This window comes from Rhipicephalus microplus, chromosome 1 (genome assembly GCF_043290135.1).
Source record: "Rhipicephalus microplus isolate Deutch F79 chromosome 1, USDA_Rmic, whole genome shotgun sequence".
NCBI classification, from domain to species: Eukaryota; Metazoa; Arthropoda; class Arachnida; order Ixodida; family Ixodidae; genus Rhipicephalus; species Rhipicephalus microplus.
The window spans coordinates 267,622,496-267,643,210 of record NC_134700.1 but is presented as its reverse complement, the minus strand read 5'-3'; the positions used below and the strand labels follow the sequence as shown (position 1 = coordinate 267,643,210).

The following is a 20,715-nucleotide window of genomic DNA, read 5'->3' as shown; positions in this document are numbered from 1 at the left end:
GGCCTACAACATTTCCGCCTCCATCGGAAATGCAGCCGCCGCAGCCGGGATTCGAACCCGCGCCCTGCGGGTCAGCAGCCGAGTACCTTAGCCACTAGACCACCGCGGCGGGGCAAAAAAAGGGACGCTAAAGGCAAGCAACAATTCGTGTCCGGGCGAAAGGTCAATGCCCGGGAACATCAATATTATCAACAGCAGCACTCAACTAATCGGGAACTTGAGGTAAATGTAGGACATTATATATGCGTCACCAGAGGGACATTTTGGAATGGCCCCAATAACGCCAAGATGCCCGATCGCAATTAATCACTAGTACTCAAGCTGCTTGTAATATGTATAACAAATTAGCAAAAATAACAACGGAGCGTATCGCAACCGTAGATGCATACGGGCATGCTTCCATCGCTTCGGGGTGTTCTCGCAGCCGCCTTTGCCTTTGCTGTTCGCTGTTATTCTCTCGTATGTACAGGCGTGAGCAAAAGTGTGCAGACCACGAGATCACGTGGCCACTCACGCTGACTTGTTTGACGGGGTTAAGTAGCCAAAACGACAGCTGGGTGTAGCATTTTCTTTGCTCTATCGCATCCGCGCCGTTTTTTTTTTCGTTGTTGCTACTGCAGGGGGGGAGGAGGGGGCGCCGGGCTACACGAGTGCAGGTCAATTAATGAGGCATGATTATTATTACTCTAAATCAACACGAACTGAACCCAAATGAGCTTAGTACCAAGCAAGTAGTCTTCTCCTGGGCTTCGCCTCTCTGGGCTTATAGGGCCTCGATTAGACTAGCCTTATTTAGGGTAATTATGCCCGGCTAAATTGATGGACACCATGATCTACTATACCTAATTAGCTTTCGCTATATTTTCGTCGAATAATCTATGCTTAACTTGGCTTAACTTGAAAACAGCAAACTTGACTGGGCTTAATTAGAATCAGCTTAATTTTATGTACTTATGCTCGGCTTTATAAAGTGACGTCATGCATTCAAAACTAGGTTTCACTAGTTTTGTGTACGCTTTCTTTTATTGATATGATATATAAGGAGATGTTGGCGCCCAATTATAGCGCCGACTACTCCTTAGCCCTTGAATGAAACTAGAACACGTATCTTAAAGTAAGACATACAAAGCAGTGCATGGAAAATAGAACACTCGGGCACACATATGCAAAAACGCTCTTATACGCACATGCCACAACAAAATGGTAAGGAAATGTTCGAAAGTCCATGAATGAAGTCTCTGATAATGTCCCTCGTTAATATTTGGTTGAACCAGAACAAAACAGCCGGGCATATGTCTGGTCCTTATACAGATTTTCGCTCGTGTGTATACATAACAGTCGACACGTCATTCACTTCAGTACACGCATATGGTGGGTGTCATATGATACTGCGCATATTAAGTACATGTGTAGTACAAATGAATGTTCGTTATTTTTTAGTACTTGTCAGCAATTCATCTGTTGCGTAAGAAACGTGTTAACGCTTTTAAAGCGTGCGTCTGTAAAACTTCAGTTGGCCACGGGCCCAGAAGTTTCTTCATTCTAAACGACCTGCGGTCTAATTCCAACAGTTTCGATTTAAGACGGTGTCTCGGCGTGCCGTGTTGTGGACAGTCCATGAGAAGGTGACATGTATACGTCTTCATCTATAAATCCACATTCGCATTCGGGAGTTTCAGCTCTGCCAATTCTGCGAAAAAAAAAATTTGTGTATGCGGTGTTTAGCCTCAATCGGTGAATAAGAGTTTCCATACTTCTATCTAATGCTAGCGTAATTTCGAATTCAATGAATGGATCGATGCAATATGCATCACAGCTCTTTGTACTTTGGTCAAAGCAAGCAGTTTTGTTCATTCTAGAAGTTGCAGCCTTTGTAATACTGCACAATTCATTTTTCGAAATTGGTAAACAAACAGTAACATCTTTTCGATGTGCTTGTCGTGCCGCTTCATCGGCCACTGTGTCTCCAGTAATGTTGCAATGGCCAGGTATCCATTGGAATTTGATCGCATGTTGCGCCTTGCTTGCTTTGGTGAGCTCTTTCAGCATTTAGTATGTCATCACTAATTACTGTCGTGCTTGTACTGGATAGTTATCTTAATGCGGCCTGTGAATCGCTGAAAAGTACCCATTTTCCCGCGTCTGCTGCCGAGTTTATAAACTTTATAGCATATATACAGAATAGCGAAAAGCTCAGCTGTAGTAGATGACGTCGTGCGACACATTTTAAATGATTCCTGAATATTGAGCTGTGGTGTGATAAATGCCGATGTTGAAGACGTTGTAATACTTGAGCCATCTGTGTAAACGTGTATGTACCCTAGATAGCGCATGTATATCTGATAAAGCGCTAGTTGTTGAGCAGCTTGGATGAACATGTCTCTCTTTCTGACAATGCCATCTACTGAGAATTCAATGCTTGCTATTGCAAGCAGCATGGGGGATATATCCATTTCAGAGCCACAAAATTTATTTCTTGGTAATATATGTACATTACTCTCTATTCCTTCACGAGCATTGCTTTTATTCCCTCGTAAAATCTCTAGTGCCAATGGGTGGTCCTTGTGTTGCGTCTGTAAGCGAAAAAAGATGGCGGCATGTTTCGATTGTTCTCATGACTGAAAAGAGTGGTTCGAGTCTCTGCTATGACAAGGCTGCCGGAAGTCACTCGTGGAACACCTATGCAGACGCGCAGTCCCCTATAGCTAATAGTCTTTGAAGTCGCTCCTCTGAAGTGCGGGAAAGGCCGTGTAACACTGCTGCAGAATATGCAACTTTTTGTCGTATTAAAGCATTGTGAACAGCGAGCATGGATGATACAGATCCGCCCCATGATGTCCCAGCAATTCTGCGGAGTATATTCACCAGCAAATTCACCTCGTTTGTGATTACCTTTATGCGAGATATGAATGATAGCTGCCTATCAAGTTTACTCCGAGAAATCGATGCTGTGTCACAGTTATGAGTGGTTCTCCTTCTAAATTGAGATTGAAACTTTTAACTTCTTACGGGTGAAGGGCGATGTATACAGCTGTCTTTGCCTGTGACAAAACCACGCCTCTTTTTTTTAAAATTTGGTAATAATATTTATTACGTCTTGCAATTCAATATGAATTAACCGTACGTCCGTGCTAGATGCCCAAATGCACACATCATCTGCAAATAAAGAGTGTTTCACCCTAAAAGGCAGTCTTTAAGCTAAATCAGATAACATAGTTTAAAATAAAAGGGCTGAGTACGCTTCCTTGTGGCACTCCCTGTTTGACGTCGCCTTCCACGCTCTTTCCTTCGCTCGTCTGAATGAATATTTTGCGACCTGATAAAAATATAGATATCCACTGCACCACAGGCGCATTCATGCTCCACATACGTTACTATGTCCAGTATTGCATCCATTGTGCATCTCTGTTTCCTAAAACCTGTTAAGTAGATAGAGAATACACCGGTTCTGTTGCACCACCACTGAAGTCGCGCATCAATCATTTTTTCTATTACCTCACATAAACAACCTGTCGGACTAATTTGGAGTTAACACTTATTTGGAGTTAACACCCATTTGTTCAACAGTACGTTATGTTGGGCTAGTTCGTACATATTAGGCTGAAATACGTGGCGCAAGGTTGACAAAAAGAAAAAAAGAGACGAAACAGAAAGAGTGCCAACTGACAACTAAGTTTATTTTCATGAAGCATTCACAATATATAGGCTCTTGGAGGACATGTGCAGACCATTTCATTCCCCGCACGTGAATGAAATGGTCTAATGATTTTATCATCGTAGCACCTTTGTCTCTTCAATAATGGGTTGTTTATTCAAAGAAAGGGCATTTGTATTGGCTCCTGCGTTGCACCTGTTCTTTGTAGCATTTTTGGCGTCTATTGATCGTGCTTTAGCCGTTGATCCAGGAAAAGTCCCAAGATCTTTAGATATGTGGACGATTTCCTCGTGGTGTTAACTTCTACTAACCCTGTAACGCACTCTAGCGAGGAATATTTGGTTTTGAACCTGTTCCGACAACATGGAAAAGGCTTGCTTTTTACGTATAAACTGCCCATTTACGAAAGCTTGCAGTTTTTAGATATTAACCTTGGAGTACTCACAACGTCGGGAAGCATACGGTGCAAGTCGCCCACGCAGGCCAAGGAGTTTGCAATCGCACTGGCACTAGCGATCCCGGATTGCCGCACGGTCCTCAGCGACTCGAAGACGGCAATAGTCAACTTTGCTACAAACAACGTCCATGGAACCACTGCGAGAGTATGTTCAACTATAGTAAGACCGGAAACCAACGTTACCGTCAAGTGGTTCCCTGCGCACGCCGGGGAGCTGGACGTGGGCCCGAACCGCAACGAGGAGGCAGATACGGAGGCACACGCGCTAACTAGCCGCGGGTCTCTGTCAACGCATTCCTCGGAGCCGCAACGACCCGATGCCGAAGACGGAGAATATTTTATCACAACCTGCGCCGACGTTCTGCAGTGGTACAGAACGAGCAGACGCCTCTACCCACCGCCTCACCGAGACCTACAACGCAGAGAAGCAGCCACACTACGGCAGTTGCAAGTACAAGCCATATGGACCCCCGTCTGGGCAAAGCACGTTTGCCCGGAGGTTCACACCACTGATGTATGCCAACACTGCAAGAAGGCGCGAGCCACCCAGAGACACCTCTTCTGGGACTGTGCACCACCGCCGGGTAACCAAGAAGTAATGCCAACTGCAATAAGCAGCAAAATCATCAGCCGAGAGCCAGGCAACCAAAAAGACGTGGTCCAGCACGTGCTTAGCATCCTGGAACGCCAGCGGCCGAAAGCGGCGCCCCCAAGGGTTTGACGTGATTAGGTTGCCGCTCCGGGACGTCCGAGCACGCTAGTGTCTCGCTTTAATCCCCCGACCCCTTCCCCCTTTATGCCGGATCGTCAATAAAGTTGTTTCACTCACTCAGATATTAACCTGACTCTGGGTGAGGGTCATGTCTGTTGGAAGTTCAGCCCTAGAACGAGAAAAGGACTTCTTTCTTATGATTCTGCACATTCTAAAGTGGTGAAGAGGTCTATAGCTGCTATGTGTTTTCGTTCTGGGCTGTCCAAGTCAAGCCAGCACACAGCGTTTGATAGTTTTTCCTTTCAGTTATCGCGGCTCACTGCAGCCGGGTTTCCTTATTCGGTCTTAGTCAGCGTGTCAGAAACATTGCTTCAGGGGCGGAAAGGGGAACGCAGGAGGCCAGAGTCATTGCAAGGACAGAGGAAAAGACCGCATGTTGTACCATACATGCACAAAATCTCCCACAACCTGAAAAAGGTTGCAAATCGGCACCATGTGCCGGTGGTTTTCTCTGCTCCGAATAAGCTTTCAAGGCTATGTGCCCGCATTTTTTCAAGAGGTGCCAAGGTGGTGTGCGATAAGAAGCATGCAGAGCCCTTCCTGCGTTGTGCCGTGGGCACTGTTTATGAAATTCCCCTGAGCTGTGGCAAGGTCTATATAGGCCAGACAGGGCGCTGTACAAATGACCGTCTAAGGGAGCATTCTTTATCAATTAGGAATGGAACAGGGTCTCATTTGCCCTTCCACTGTGCTTCGTGTGGCTGCACGCCGCAGTTCGATCGCACGCTACTACTTGGAAGAAGCCGGGATTAGCTGGCGCGGGAGTTACTCGAAGCCATAAGGAAGAAAGGTGACTCGTGCGTCAGCGTGCCTTCAGTTGTGTTGCATAATAGTGAATTCCAACTGTTGGATCTAGATGTACTTTAGAAGGGTGCTACGAAGTGTCTGTCAGTTCTTCTTGCTGTTTTTTTCCTCGCATTTTTTTTCTTTTGCGCAGGCTTGGGCGTGTTTGGTTTTTTCGACGTCTTTACATCAGGCATATCTGTTTGTTGCTGGTTTCCAGATATCGTGATTGCAATAATCGGTTATTACATCATCAAAATGTTCATGTCTGCACGTGCGGTGAATGAAATGGTCTGCGCATGTCTTCCAAGAGCCTATATATTGTGAATGCTTCATGAAAATAAACTTCGTTGTGAGTTCGCGCTCTTTCTGTCTCGTCTCTTTTTTTTTTCTTTTTGTCAACCTTGCGACACATATTTCAGCCATTTCTTCCCTGATACACTGTGCTCTCTTCTTGTCCCTTAGGGTTACACCTATCATTTTATTTTCCATCGCTCGCTGCGTCGTCCTCAACTTAAGTTGAACCCTCTTTGTAATCCTACAGGTTTCTGCTCTGTAAAATACGGGTAAGATGCAGCTGTTGTATAACCTTCCTCTTCAGGGATAGCGACAATGCACCATTCATGATTTGAGAATGCCTGCCAAATGTGCACCACCCCATTCTTACTCTTCTAGTTACTTTGTTCTCGTGGTTCGGCTCCGCTGTTACTACCTGTCCTAAGTAGACGTACTCGTTTACAACTTCAAGTGCACTGCTACCTATCTCGAAGCACTGTTCTTTTCCGGGGTGGTTGTACGTTACTTTCGTTTCCTGCAGATTAATTTTAAGACCTACCTTTCTGCTTTCCTTCGGTAAACATGAGTTGCAGTAAACATGAGTTGCAATTCGTCTTCTGAGTTACATATCAGTGCTCCATTAACTCAACTCTTCCCATTCTAGGCCTCCGAAAACCTCGTGTAAGCGCATGGTAAATAGCATTGGGGAGACCGTATTCTCTTGTAAAGCTTCTTGATTGGTATTCTGTCGCTTTCTTCTTTGTGGAGCATTATAGCGGTAGTTGATCCGCTGTAGATTTCTTCCAGGACGTTTATATATGTTTCTCAACGCCCAGATTCCACAGTGTCTGCATGACTGCTGATCATAGGCGTGCGAATGAAAAGGGCAGAGCCCCCCCCCCCCCCCCCCCCAAAAAAAAAGAAGGGGGTGCAAAATCTGCCACATACATTGACTAGGGGGCACTGCGATGAACCTTCACAGCCCCTGAACGACAACTCTGCGCACACCTATGCTACCGATATCTCTGCAGAATCAAATGCTTTCCCTTCTTCTATGAAGGCTATGTATAGTGGTTGGGTGTATTCTGAGCATTTCTCTATCACATAATTGATATGATTGTGGTTGATTGTTGCGTAGCCTGTACGAAATCCTGCTTGGTCCTAGTCGAAATCCAGGATAAATGGTCATGGGCAGAGCACGTAGCGTGAAGGTAAGATAACCGCTGCAGTCATTAAGGATCACAGACCGGATTTCAAAAGAAGGCAAGCGGCTGAAGGGGAGACAGAAAGTTAGGTGGGCAGATGAGATTAGGAAGTCTGCGGGTATAAAGTGGCAGCGGCAAGCACAGGACCGAGTTGACTATACATGGCGGAACATGGGAGAAAACTTTGTCCTGCAGTGGGCGTTGTCAGGATGATGATGATGATGATGATTTCGACTGAAGCAGACTAATCTAAGTTCAACTTAGGTAAATTATACAAAGGCAACTGGGCTGAGAAAACTTAATTTTCTAGGCTTGGCTTCATTTGGTTATGCGATGCTAGCTATGTTTAGTTATAATAATTAGCCGGTGTAAAAGTGATGCTAGCCTGGCGCTTGAACAGGCTCGCGTCGCAGCCACTACGAAAAAGAGTGGTGCAGATTCGATGTGGCGAATAAAAAAATCGACACCCACTTGTCGTTTTGGCTACGAGCGCCGTAAACCCGTGAAACAAAGCGACGCGAGGGGCCACCTGATAGCGGCGGGAAGAGCATGCGCACTGCAGATGGCGCCACGTCGGTAGATGGCGCGTCGACAGCTTCTGCCTAGAGTGCCTCGATGCGCGCGCCCCCGCACCAAAAAAAAAAGCTCGCCAACGAGTACTTCTTTCCTACCATACGCGAGCACCGCAAGCGGTAATGCGCTTCGCATGCTGCCCCACTACGGCAGGAGCCGTAATGGCGGCCGTCGTAGCAGACGACGCGGCTGTCCTCACCCTCAGCGGAGCGCGCGGGCATCAAGGCACCCTATTCTGCCACGCGATCCCGTGGTCTCAACACTTTTGCTAACGCCTGTATACGTACCGCTGATTGATTGATTTGTGGGGTTTAACGTCCCAAAACCACCATATGATTATTAGAGACGCCGTAGTGGAGTGCTCCGGTAATTTGGACCCCCTGGGGTTCTTTAACGTGCACCCAAATCTGAGCACACGGGCCTACAGCATTTCCGCCTCCGTCGGAAATGCAGCCGCCGCAGCCACGATTTGATCCCGCGACCTGCGGTTCAGCAGCCGAGTAGTTAGCCACCGCGGCGGGGCCTGTGTAAATATTTAGTAGGCTGTACAATTTACGCCCACAAAATCGATCCAGGCGCAGCCGTGCCTCATAAGTCGATTGTGGTACGTATAAAAGAGCTCATAGTTTAATTAACTCGGAATGTTTTGCAGCGCTCGGGATTGGTGCGCCATCGCGAATTTGAAGACAACCTTGCAGCGATACCTTGCAGTGACTCGTGCGTCAGCGTGCCTTCAGTTGTGTTGCATAATAGTGAATTCCAACTGTTGGATCTAGATGTAGATCTAGACAATATATTCATTTTCTCGAAAACCAGTCGCAAGCTTTCCGCTCGCAAGTATACTAAAAATAAATGCTACGTCCACATTGCATTTTTTTTTAAATCACGCGTTCATGTAGCGCTTTCGCGGCTTACGGCCTTTTAGTTCGATAAGCCGAAAACGACAGCGATAACAACGTATGCTGTCGAAGAACACGAGAGAAGCATCTAGAACATTTCATGCTCGGCCGCAGCATGCTGACGTGACTTTTTTTTTACATTTTTTTTTCTACCTTACTCGTCGCGGTGATCGTTGTGATAACGGCGTCGTGCGATTGTGACGTAAAGAGAAGGTTGACCAATAAGCGTGTAAGGAAAATTTTCCATGCATATTGACACATGCACCAAGCATCGTGGGATCATCGTCCTCGTGGCGGGGAGCGTCTTTTCGGGGACCTGGAGCCGCCACTTTTGCTTTATTCTCTCGACGTTGGCGGTTGCTTTGTCTGCCTACTGAGCTCTCCATCGCATTGCTGTCGTGTTCACGGACTGACAGTGGCTGTACTTAACGATGTGACGCCCGTGTTACCTTGCATCTTCTATACCGACTCTAAGGAACTGCATGGTTTCACCTTTCGGACATTGAAAATGTTTGGAACGTTTCGAGAAACTTTGTGCCTGGCAAGCCTTCAATGCCGCAGACCATGTGTTCCGGTTGCAAAGACTGCTCGAAATGTGCGTGGCTATCAACTTGAAACGGAAATTCATTTCGACCCTCAGGCTGCTTCAGCACAATAGTCTCGCTCTCTACGCAAGCTTCTGAAATGTGTGCGACGCTCGGCGAATATATGCCGAACCTGGGGTCATATGCCTAACTCTAACGGCGCTCCGTTGAAGCGAACTTACAAGACGCAAGCAGTGCCTTCTGTGAACTTATTTTTCATTGCGTGCATTTACCAACCATCGGTGTCGCGTGGACAAAGAACTTTGATTCATGGTGGACATCTCTTCAAGGACCAGTGGAGTCGCCCTTCACGGAGTGCTCGGTCATCGGTCAACAAGTAAGATAGGGAATTCCCGAGCTCGCGAGGCTGGTACGCAGCCTAGAAAGTCCGTCAGTTGAGCATGTCGCATTTGGCATACGCGCCAAGCGCGTCTTATTTGCGCAAGAAGTTTCTAATGTTAGCTGAATCGTAAAATTAAGCCCAAATTTTGGTGGGCGGGCTGCGGCCACGTGTCGGGTGTTCGCCGTGACGGAATTCGAAAGGACGGCTCGCTGGTGTGGCGACACATAAGCTTCACCGGGTGCAGTTCGCAGCTATAGCTGACACTAGGCAGGTTATAGCTTGGTAGCCGTCCTCCTTCAATTTCGTCAGGGACATTTGCCCGTTCCGAATGACGTTGCTCCCTCAGCCACTATTTAGTAATTCGGTACGCGTGCGGTACTGGTTAATTATAGTGACGTGCGGTCTTCTGTTGTGTAAATAGTGGTTTCGGGGAAGCAAACGGCATGCGGAAAATCCTCGTTAGCTCGACAGCTTTAATGCTGCGGAACTTCTTCAGGCTGCAGATCAGCGCTTCCTTCTGCAGCCAACGTGAGTGGTGCATGGTCAACCTTGTTGAACTTGCTAAGCGTATGTGTGCAGTCTGTTTGCCCATTGCTGTGGTACGCTCTTCGCTTACTAGACGCGCCGCCCGCTTCGGTCGACTTCCGAGAACACGGCCTGCGTACGCTTGCGAACCTCGTCACGGTGAGTGCACCAGTTGTTCCAACATCCGTGTTTCTAAAGAGCGCTTCTTGATCGTTTCAGGTGCCTTGTCTCTGTGGACTGTCATACATCGACGTCGGACTACGGCAGTCATCCTAGTACCATCCCGTGAATCCTTCTTCGTAACAGCGAAAGTGGAATGACAGTGTTATGTTGTGAAACGGCTTTGTGAAACGACCATTATTTCGTGTCGAGTAGCCCGCGCACCACAGTGCGCTCGAGCGAAATGCGACTTCGCGGAATCAAACGGCATCTGGAACTGCCTCGTCAGCGTTTGATGTAACCGTATATACTGTAAGACTTGTGCACACAGTGTGATTTCATTGCTGTCAATGCTGATTTTTCTGGTTGCTTTGTTCGTCATAATACCTTTCATTCATGGTGCTGTATTTACTGTGAGTTTTTGAGGTTTACTTCCAGGCTTTTATTCGAGTCCCGCCGACCGTTCACGTGTCCTGCCCCGCCGAAAGAAGGTGGGCGCTCGCTCGCGCGCTCTCTTCTCCCACGCATACCTTTCCCCGCAGATGTATGGATCGCTGCACATGGTACTTCGCACTGGTTCGCTGATGGCGTGATCCTGGCAGACAGCACGTTGCTGCTATACCCTTGGAACTCCGTTGGTAAATGCCACACTCATAACCTTTACTGCGGCTGCGTTTACATGCGCTTAACATTTCCGCTGCGTGTTATTGCAGCTTCCTCATGTCATTTTTTTCATCGCTACCCATCACAAGGACGTAGAACTGGCTCCTGCAGACTGTTTTTAAAGCTATCCGTTCCTGACTGAGGTCACCTGGCGCATCAGTCGTCGTGTGCCGTACCTTCGAGCAACTTCGCACTGGTTCGCTGATGGCGTGATCCTGGCAGACGGCCCATTGCTGCTATACCATTGGAAGGAACTCTGTTAGTAAGTGCCACATTCATAATTCTTATTGTGGCTGTATTGACATATGGTCTTAAAATTTCCGCCGCATGTTGTTGCAGCTTCATGCCAGTCTTTCATCGCTACCCATGAAAAGGACCTAAAACTGGTTCCTGCAGACTACTTACAAAGCTATCTGTTCCTGAGGTCACCTGGCTGTGACCTGGCGTATCAGTCGTCGTGTGGCCGAACTTTCAGGCAATTTCGCACTGGTTTGCTGATGGCGTGATCTTGGCAAACGGCACATTGCTGTTATACCCTTGTAATCCTGTAAGTGCCACGTTCATAAGTCTCTTATTGCGGGTGCGTTTACATATGCGCTTAACATTTCCGCCGAGTGTTGTTGCAGCTTCCTCGTGTCATTATTTCATTACTACTCATCACAGGAACCTAGAACTGGCTCCTGCATAATCAGCGAACCTAGAACGTTTGTTGGGATGTCGCAACTGCCCTTGCGACATCAACTGCCCCTCTCTGATATCCCTCCTGAGAAATACATGTGCTGTAAGCACAAGTAAATACAGCAAAATCGCGATCTCTCGGGGAGATCGTGATCAAAAGCGACGATGTAGCAGCACCTAATCGGGATCGACACTCATCGCGACTAAAAGTGCCCCTGGGACACCGGTATAACATATTGCCGCGCGCTTGATCTGCCAGCGCAAAAGAGGCAGACGAAGTGGGAGTTCCCCTCGTGCCATTGTTCTGTTTTTGGCTGCGCTGAGCCGACCGCTCTTCGGACTTTTGTGAGGACGCCTTAAAAACGTCTCCTGTCTCTTTAACGTGACATTTTAATGGTGGAGGTGCTGGGTAACCTCACCTATGCAACAGACTCCTTCTAGCAGCCGGAACGTGACCCAAAACCCAGAGCTTACGCCGGTACACCGTTTCAGTCGGAGGATTCGAGGACTGTCCCCCGAGTTTGTGCCTCACGGTACAAGTACGTCGACTGGTATGGAGAATACTGTTGCTGTCACCGCTTCCCCTACCGCTGGAGCCGCCGCTGCTCCAACCGCTGCACCCGCAGCTGCACCCACTCATTACACGCTACAAAAACCACGTGTTCCGAGTCCCTTTCGTGGTGGCCTCTATGAAGATGTGGAAGATTGGCTGGCTGAGTACGAGTACGTAGCGGATTTCAACGGGTGGGACGAAGTAGCGAAGCTCAAGAATGTGTACTTTAGTCTTCTGGATGGTGCTCGCACATGGTTCCAGAACCGCAAGGGCCTCCTAACGTCGTGGCATGAGTTCTGTCACAGGCTCCGCGAAACGTACTCGAGTCTCGATCGTCGAGAGCGCGCTGAAAGGGCCCTCCAGTCCCGCATGCAGATGCCTAATGAAGGTGTGGCTACATACGTGGAGGATATGGTTCATCTGTTCACTCGCGCCGATCCAACCATGCCGGAAGACAAGAAGCTGCGACACTTGATGCGAGGTGTGAAAGAGCAGCTCTTCGCTGGACTCATTCGTAGTCCGCCTAGAACGGTCGCGGAGTTCCTCGCTGAAGCCGTCGCCATGGAAAAGGCGCTGCAGCAGCGGAACCAGTACGATCGGCAAGTGAATGCTACCTATACCACCGGGCTAGGCTCGTTCCCGACCGACGTGGGAGCGCTTCGCGAGCTGATACGTTCGGTTGTTCGCGACGAGCTACAACAGCTGCAACAGCTGAACCAGGCGCAGCAGCAGCCTTCCACGAATTGCATCGCCACCATCATACGTGACGAAGTTCAGCATGCGCTCGGCACACCTCGCCGCGAGACACCAACGCAGGTTGCTGCACCACTTCAGGCGTTCGCAACTTCAAGTGAACCTCTAGGGGTGACCTACGCAGACGTATTGAGACGCACCGTTCCGTCGTCCACGACACCATCCCCAGTGAGTGGTTTCCAGCGCACCACTTATACCGACACGTTCGAACACAACGCACCTGCACCAGTCCCACTACCAGCCGCAACCCCGTACGCCACACTGCAGTCCGCACAGGTGGTCCCTTATTTTGCAGACACTCGACCCGTCATGCGTAAATCCGACATATGGCGCATGCCCGACCGACGACCGCTTTGCTACCACTGCGGTGAAGCGGGTCACCTCTACCGAGACTGCCAGTACCGCCGACTTGGGCTGCAGGGTTTTCCTGCCAATTCACCCCGCCCCCGGTTTGGACAGAGACCACCAGAAATTGAAGATTTTATCGCTCGGCAGAACGTCCCACTCAGGCGTCAGTCGCGCTCACCGTCACCGCGGTCGTCATCTTATTCAGGCAACGGAAATCGAAGGCCGCAAGGACGGTCTCCGAGCCCTCGCCTGGAAAACTAACGCCAGCGACCTTTCGAGGCGAGGCCGCTGATTCTCGACGTGATGAAGACCTCGCCCTCCAATCGACGCGACATCGGACCAACGGAAATTCGACTACGCCGGCGCCTGTATCCCAGCTGAGCGACTTTTCAATGGACATACCTGTGCTGCTCGACGGTCGCAATTTAACTGCCTTAATAGACACTGGTGCTGACTACTCGATTATTAGCGGACAATTGGCACGTACCTTGAAGAAAGTGATAATGCCTTGGACAGGATCGCATGTACGTACAGCTGGCGGACATGTTGTAACGCCGGTTGGTTTGTGCACGTCCAGGCTACAAATACGAGGCTGCACGTTTTTGGTCAGCTCCATCGTGCTACGTAACTGCTCCCGCGAATTAATTCTCGGCCTCGATTTTCTTCGGGAATATGGCGCCGTAATCGACCTACGGCGACGCTGCATTTCCTTTTCGACAGTCAACGCTACGTCAAGGGACTCCAACCGCCGTACAACCGCCCTCCGTGTTTCCGACGACAGTGTCACAATACCACCTCGTGCAAGTATCCTAATTCAGGTGACTTCCGAAGGAACCAGTGACGGTGAAACAGTGGCAGAGTGCAACGTCTCCCTGCTGCTGGCGCTTGGAATTTCTGTGGCACGAGGCATCATTGACATTCGGAACGGTACAGCCGAGGTCATGATTACAAATTTCACCAATGAGCATCGTCACCTTTTCCGGGGCACTGCGGTCGCCTACGCTGAAGCCTTGGAGGACGTCATTGAGTGTTTTGCCTGTGAAGACAGTAGCCGCAATGGACAAACCGTAATAGATGTTGACATGAACAGTGCACTGCCAGAAGAGAACCAGAGGGCCTTGCGAGAGCTATTGTTTGAATTCAGGGCGTGCTTTGCTCAGTCGTCTAAAGTGAGTCAGACGCCAATTACACAGCACAGGATAATCACTTACGACGACGCAAGACCTATTCACCAACAGCCATACCGCGTCTCGCCGACAGAACGCGCAGCTATCAAGCAGCAAGTGAAAGAAATGATCGACGACGGCGTTATCCAGCCTTCGAACAGTCCCTGGTCCTCACCGGTCGTTCTGGTTAAGAAGAAGGACGGTACGCTTCGCTTCTGTGTAGATTACAGAAAGCTCAACAACGTCACAAAAAAAGATGTTTATCCGCTGCCGCGTATTGATGACTCGCTTGACCGACTACGACGAGCGAAGTATTTTTCTTCCCTGGATTTAAAGAGTGGCTACTGGCAAATTGAGGTTGATGAGCGCGACCGCGAAAAAACCGCCTTTGTCACGCCGGATGGCCTCTACGAATTTCGGGTGCTACCGTTCGGACTCTGCTCTGCGCCAGCTACCTTCCAACGCATGATGGACACTGTGTTGACTGACTTAAAATGGCAAAGCTGCCTTGTGTACTTGGATGATGTGGTCGTGTTTTCAACCAGCTTCTCCGAACATCTGAAGCGACTACGACAAGTACTTGAGGCGATTCGGACGGCTAACCTTACGTTAAAGCCGCAAAAATGCCATTTCGGTTACGAAGAACTAAAGTTCCTTGGACATGTCGTAAGCGCAGAAGGCGTCCGTCCTGACCCTGAGAAAACCGCCGCTGTCGCAGCCTTCCCGACTCCTGCCGATAAGAAAAGTGTGCGGCGGTTTCTTGGTCTATGCGCGTACTACCGGCGCTTTATAGGCAATTTTTCGAAAATTGCCGAACCATTAACTAGACTCACTAGAGACGATACGCCGTTCGTTTGGAGTGCTGAACAAGAATCAGCATTCACAGAGCTTCGGCTTCGCCTGGCATCACCGCCTGTTCTTGGACATTTCGACGAGGAAGCCGAAACAGAAATTCATACCGACGCCAGTAACGTCGGTCTGGGCGCGGTACTCGTCCAACGGCAGGAGGGAATTGAAAAGGTTATCGCCTACGCAAGCCGAACCCTAACACGCCCGGAGTCAAACTACAGTACCACGGAGAAGGAGTGCCTTGCAGTCGTGTGGGCAATTGCTAAGTTTCGACCTTACCTTTACGGCCGTCCATTCAGAGTAGTGACGGATCATCACTCGCTGTGCTGGCTTGCGAACCTCAGAGACCCCTCCGGACGACTGGCAAGGTGGAGCCTACGTCTGCAGGAGTACGACGTCACTATCGTGTACAAGTCCGGTCGTGCACACGAAGATGCGGACACGTTGTCACGCGCGCCAGTTGAGCCTGCCGCTCAGAGCTTCGAAGAGGACTGCCCTTTCCTTGGCTCCGTAAGCGTAACAGACTTGGCTTTACGGCAGCGAGCAGATGCTCAATTGCGACCTATCATTGAACATCTAGAGGGCCGCAACGTATCACTGCCCCAGCATATAACTCGCGGATTGTCATCCTTCTGCTTACGACAGGGCGTGTTGTACAAGAAGAACGCAGCCGCCAGCAACAAAACTTACCTGTTGGTCGTCCCCGCAGAGCTGCGTGAGGAAATTCTATTTGCCTGCCACAACGAGCCTCCATCGGGCCATCTGGGCATCACCCGAACCATCGCTAGGGTACGAAAGTCTTACTACTGGCCGAAACTTGCCGCTTGCGTTAAACAGTACGTTCAAGCCTGCCGCGAATGCCAGCGCCGAAAATCCCCATCTGTTAAGCCTGCGGGATTACTTCACCCTATCGAGCCACCCAGAACACCCTTCGATCAAGTCGGCATGGACCTCCTGGGTCCGTTTCCCTTGTCATCTTCCGGCAACAAGTGGATAATCGTCGCTACAGATTATCTAACCCGCTATGCTGAAACTAAGGCGCTTCCTAAAAGCACGGCTTGTGAAGTTGCTCAGTTTTTCATCGAGAGAATTGTATTACGCCACGGTGCTCCATCCTGTGTCATCACAGACCGAGGAACAGCGTTTACAGCAAGGCTCCTTGAACAAGTTTTTCAGTTAAGTTACTCCACGCATCGCAAGACAACAGCGTATCACCCTCAGACAAATGGACTGACCGAGCGGCTTAACAAAACGATGACTGATATGCTGTCTATGTACATAGACGTACAGCACAAGACGTGGGATGAAATACTGCCTTACGTAACATTCGCGTATAATACCGCTACGCAAGAGACCACACGATTCACTCCGTTTCGTCTTCTATACGGTCGGGACGTTCAGACGATGTTGGACGCAATGCTCCCATGCGACATTGACAACATCGAGAATCTCGACGAAGATGCTGAGTGTTTCGTGCAACGAGCCGAGGAAGCACGTCAACTAGCCCGCGTAAACATCAAGAAACAACAAGGCGTCGATGCACAGCGCTACAACCGCTGCCACAGACAAGTCGATTATAAACCAGGTGACCAGGTGTTGGTTTGGACCCCTGTGCGCTGCAAAGGTCTCTCTGAGAAGCTTCTCAGTCGGTATTTTGGCCCGTACAAAGTGCTACGACAAGTGAGCGACGTCAATTACGAAGTCCTTCCGGACGGAAGCCAACCACCCCGACGCCGACAGCTACGACCCGAGATTGTGCACGTGGTGCGGTTAAAACCGTACCACACACTGTGACAATGTTTTTTTTTTTTTACGATACACGCTTCGTTTAGCATCGAGGCGATGCTCTTCAGGGAGGAGGGGCAGTGCCGCGCGCTTGATCTGCCAGCGCAAAAGAGGCAGACGAAGTGGGAGTTCCCCTCGTGCCATTGTTCTGTTTTTGGCTGCGCTGAGCCGACCGCTCTTCGGACTTTTGTGAGGACGCCTTAAAAACGTCTCCTGTCTCTTTAACGTGACAATATTGTACTCTGCTCTTAATTTATAAGACTAAGCTTCCCACTAGATACCACTTCCATAATAGCAGAAGACATGCGAACAAGGGCATGCACAACAGAAAATGACAACAAATATGCTGTGTCATATATTCCTCTTTTATGTGCGTGTCATGTATCGATTAACCTTGCCTCGCAAGCCGTACACGCCGTTTTCAACTTGTTTTCTGCAATAAAGCTTCATGGGCGTTCAAGAGCTAACAATGCTCAAAGTATCTATGTTCCGTGGAACGTTACATCGGCAATGTACGAGCCGCGCGATATCCTTGCGCTTCATGGGTTAAATATCGGAATGCGAGCAAAATGTAGATGATGTTTACCTAACCTCTTTTTCAGGATATACATCAGCATGTATCTATAACATCTCAAATGGAAAAAAGTTGTTCGGTAATAAAACCTCCTAGCTTCTCTTTGCTTTCCCCCAAGGCTATGCTAGTGCTCCCAGAGTATGTAAATTTCAACGCAGAACTCGACAGTAATTCACATGCTCGCTTTTACTGAATTTAATTAACAGAAATACAACTGTTTGCAGGAAAATCGCGAATATATGCTCAAATAGACGCGTCATGGTACTGTAAAATTTTACAAACGGCTAGAGAGAAAATAAAAACCTAAATGTTCCTAATGACTGCATCTGGCAACTCTGTCGGGAAAGAAGGTGAAACGAATGTTTCATGCAGTCAACTTGTTTTTGGCTGTTGGCTGTCTGCAGAGATGAGTCCGCTTGCAGAAATATTTGCTGCAGTGGTACTCCCTGTTCACTTTCTTCCAATACACGCAGAACGTGTATAAAGCTCAACTATTTTCGAACTATATACTATCATGCATCTCTCGTGTCGTTGCAGGGTTTCAACGTGTTCCCGCTTGTGACGGGCCACAGAAGCATCGGTAACATCCGCGGCATTGCCGCAAGAGCGACGACGTCCGGTCTCATCTCTCTACCGAATGCTCCTGACCAGTCAAGTCTTCGTGACTTCGTTGGGTGTTCTGCACTGTATTCGCTGCGTGTGGTTCTTCGAAAAGACTCCAGTCACCTTCGTTCGTCCATCTACAGAATGTTGTGCGGTATTTTTTTTAACTTAAGCAGGAAAAGATGTAAATAGTTTCGCAAAAGAAGCTGCCCTCTATTGAAAGAATTGTTTTTCTTAGCCAACGGATGGTGCACCTAGCTGTTGTAGAAGAAAGCCAAAGAGTTAAAAAAGAAATCGCCTTCTGTGAATGTTTGGTACTGAGGGTAAAGGCAGTTATTTAGGTTGTGTGCTTTTGTATATCATGTAGAGTTAACATATTGAACTATGTGCCTGTTCGCGCGCAATTACAATTTCCTCACAACGTCTAAGTTAGCAGGTAACTTCTGGTCTTGTTGGGTTCTGAATGGATCGAACGGTACTACTGCAGTTCATTCCACGTCGTGGTTTCCATACGTAGAGTGCTTGGGAACGACCATAACCCGTTGATGGTTTAGAGACAAATCATGGAGAATCTTTGAAAACTATTCAATTTGTCAACAATACTGGTTTGATATAGTGCGCTGGAATGATTGTTCGCTCTTGCCCATAAGCGTGCGCTTTGAGAATCGTTGGAGAACTAACTCACTCAACTTTACCCTAAGGTATTTTTTTTTCAGTGAATAAGTTTGTTGAAAATTCTTTAATTAGTATAGGTAGAATCCCATCTAGTATTGATAGAATCCCGTCTAGTCTGCCCAAAATTTGAGCTTGCAAAATTCTAATCTTTGAAGCGCCGAATTCATGTCGAATCAGTAAAGCCACTTTGGCTTTGTCCCGATGTTAGAACTGGGGTCTATCATTCGTTGAACTTGCGTGGAATTAGTCATGTCGAATCGGTGGAAGTCAGTTTGGCTTTGACCCGTTGTTGGAACTCTGACCTTTCATTGATATAACTTATTTGCATGTAAGTCGTCTTGTTGAATCGAAGCCATTTTGGCTTTGTGCCGAGATTAGAACTCGGGCCTTTCTTTCATTCATCTTATTTTCACGAGATTCGTCATGCCGCATCGCTAGAAGCTCATTTCGCTTTCTCCCGATGTTTGAACCAACTTCTTGCAAAAACTCCTTGTGTGGAAGCGCTCGAAAAAACTATTTAACTCTGACTCGAGAGTTCATAGTGTGTGGTGAGTTTAATTCAAAGAAATTCCTCCAAATTTTTGTCTCGCCGCAAGTAAAGGTTTCATAGATTATCTGCTCTTGCACATTCCACGATTGTGTCCGCAAACCCATCGACGTTTTAATCGGCAAATCGTGATGACTCTTTTCAAGAAGGAACCACAATTTGAGATACGTCGTTTTGAGATACGTCCCTGAGCTATGGCTACTTTCCATTTATATCTGCATTGTAATCGGTTACGGCGCTTGTTTATTTGGCGTTGGTCTACTTAGTCTTGTTTTTCTTCCGTGTCCCTCATCGCCAATGTAGAAGCTCATCACACCTTTTCAAGAGCGCACACTGTGGATAAATGGGAAAAGGTGGGGGTTTACCCTCGCCAACGAACACTCTGGCTCCGGTAAAGTAGTCTTTTAATTGAAGACACCCACAATAAAGCTGCTTCGTGGTGCAAGCCACCACGTTCGTAATTTATTCATATTGCACCTTGAAACATTGCACAAGCATCCGCTTTGAAGCGCCGGGTTGCTCATGGTGCGTAGTCTTCACAAGAACATACAAGAAGTGTGTGTGAAATATAAACATGTCTATAATAACTAAACTACAGAAAGGGCAAGGTCTTTGCAAGATTGAATCTTTCCAGATTTGTAGCTGTCAAAGCATACGCCCCATTTGGCATCAACCTGCATGTTTTGTAGAGGTGGGCAGCGTGGCAGCCAGTGAAACTGTTGTGAACTGTTTGTACACAAACTGTTCCTCCCATAAGTCTCTGTTAATAGCGTTCATTGCCTCAAAGAGGCCATGATTACATTAATCAATTTGAGTATGTGCAATTATTGCCTTCACTGTGGTAGTCGATGTTAATGTTTTCGTGATCATAAGCTTGAAGAGACGCTTGCACATTCCTTGAAAATCCAATAAAAATGTTCCGAGCCTTGTCCTTGGTAAATTTTTATGGTCGGCGCTTTCCTGGGTGCATCGACTTTCCTACGCTTTGACTACAGTTTCAACCAACAGCACAATGGCGGTGGTACGTATTTTTCTTTGTTCTTGCACTTTAGCGCTGCGAGGGTGTACTTATGCAAGAGGTTTTCTTGTATATTTAACATACCAGTAATTCAGACCAATGTTAATCTAAAGTGTAATCGTCCTATAGATTGGATGAAAACGTGCATTATATACAAAAAATGCATAAGTACAGACCCAATTAAGCTCAACATATATATAAGGATATTAACCTGCTTAATAAGGGAAAACTGTCCTCTCTAGAGTACTCTACAAGGCCTGAGCATCGTCATT

At 48.0% G+C, this 20,715-nt stretch overlaps 1 long non-coding RNA gene across 2 annotated transcripts; it reads left to right on the top strand.

Moving 5' to 3' along the window:
* The first annotated feature begins 7,755 nt into the window (after positions 1 to 7,755).
* Positions 7,756 to 20,354, top strand: LOC142816868 (uncharacterized). Of its 2 annotated transcripts, none has more exons than XR_012895110.1 (4): positions 7,756 to 10,869; positions 10,984 to 11,156; positions 11,234 to 11,441; positions 18,138 to 20,354. It is a non-coding gene; the product is annotated as an uncharacterized LOC142816868 (long non-coding RNA). The 2 variants fall into 2 exon arrangements; XR_012895109.1 differs by having other exon boundaries at positions 10,945 to 11,156.
* Positions 20,355 to 20,715: the final 361 nt, after the last annotated feature.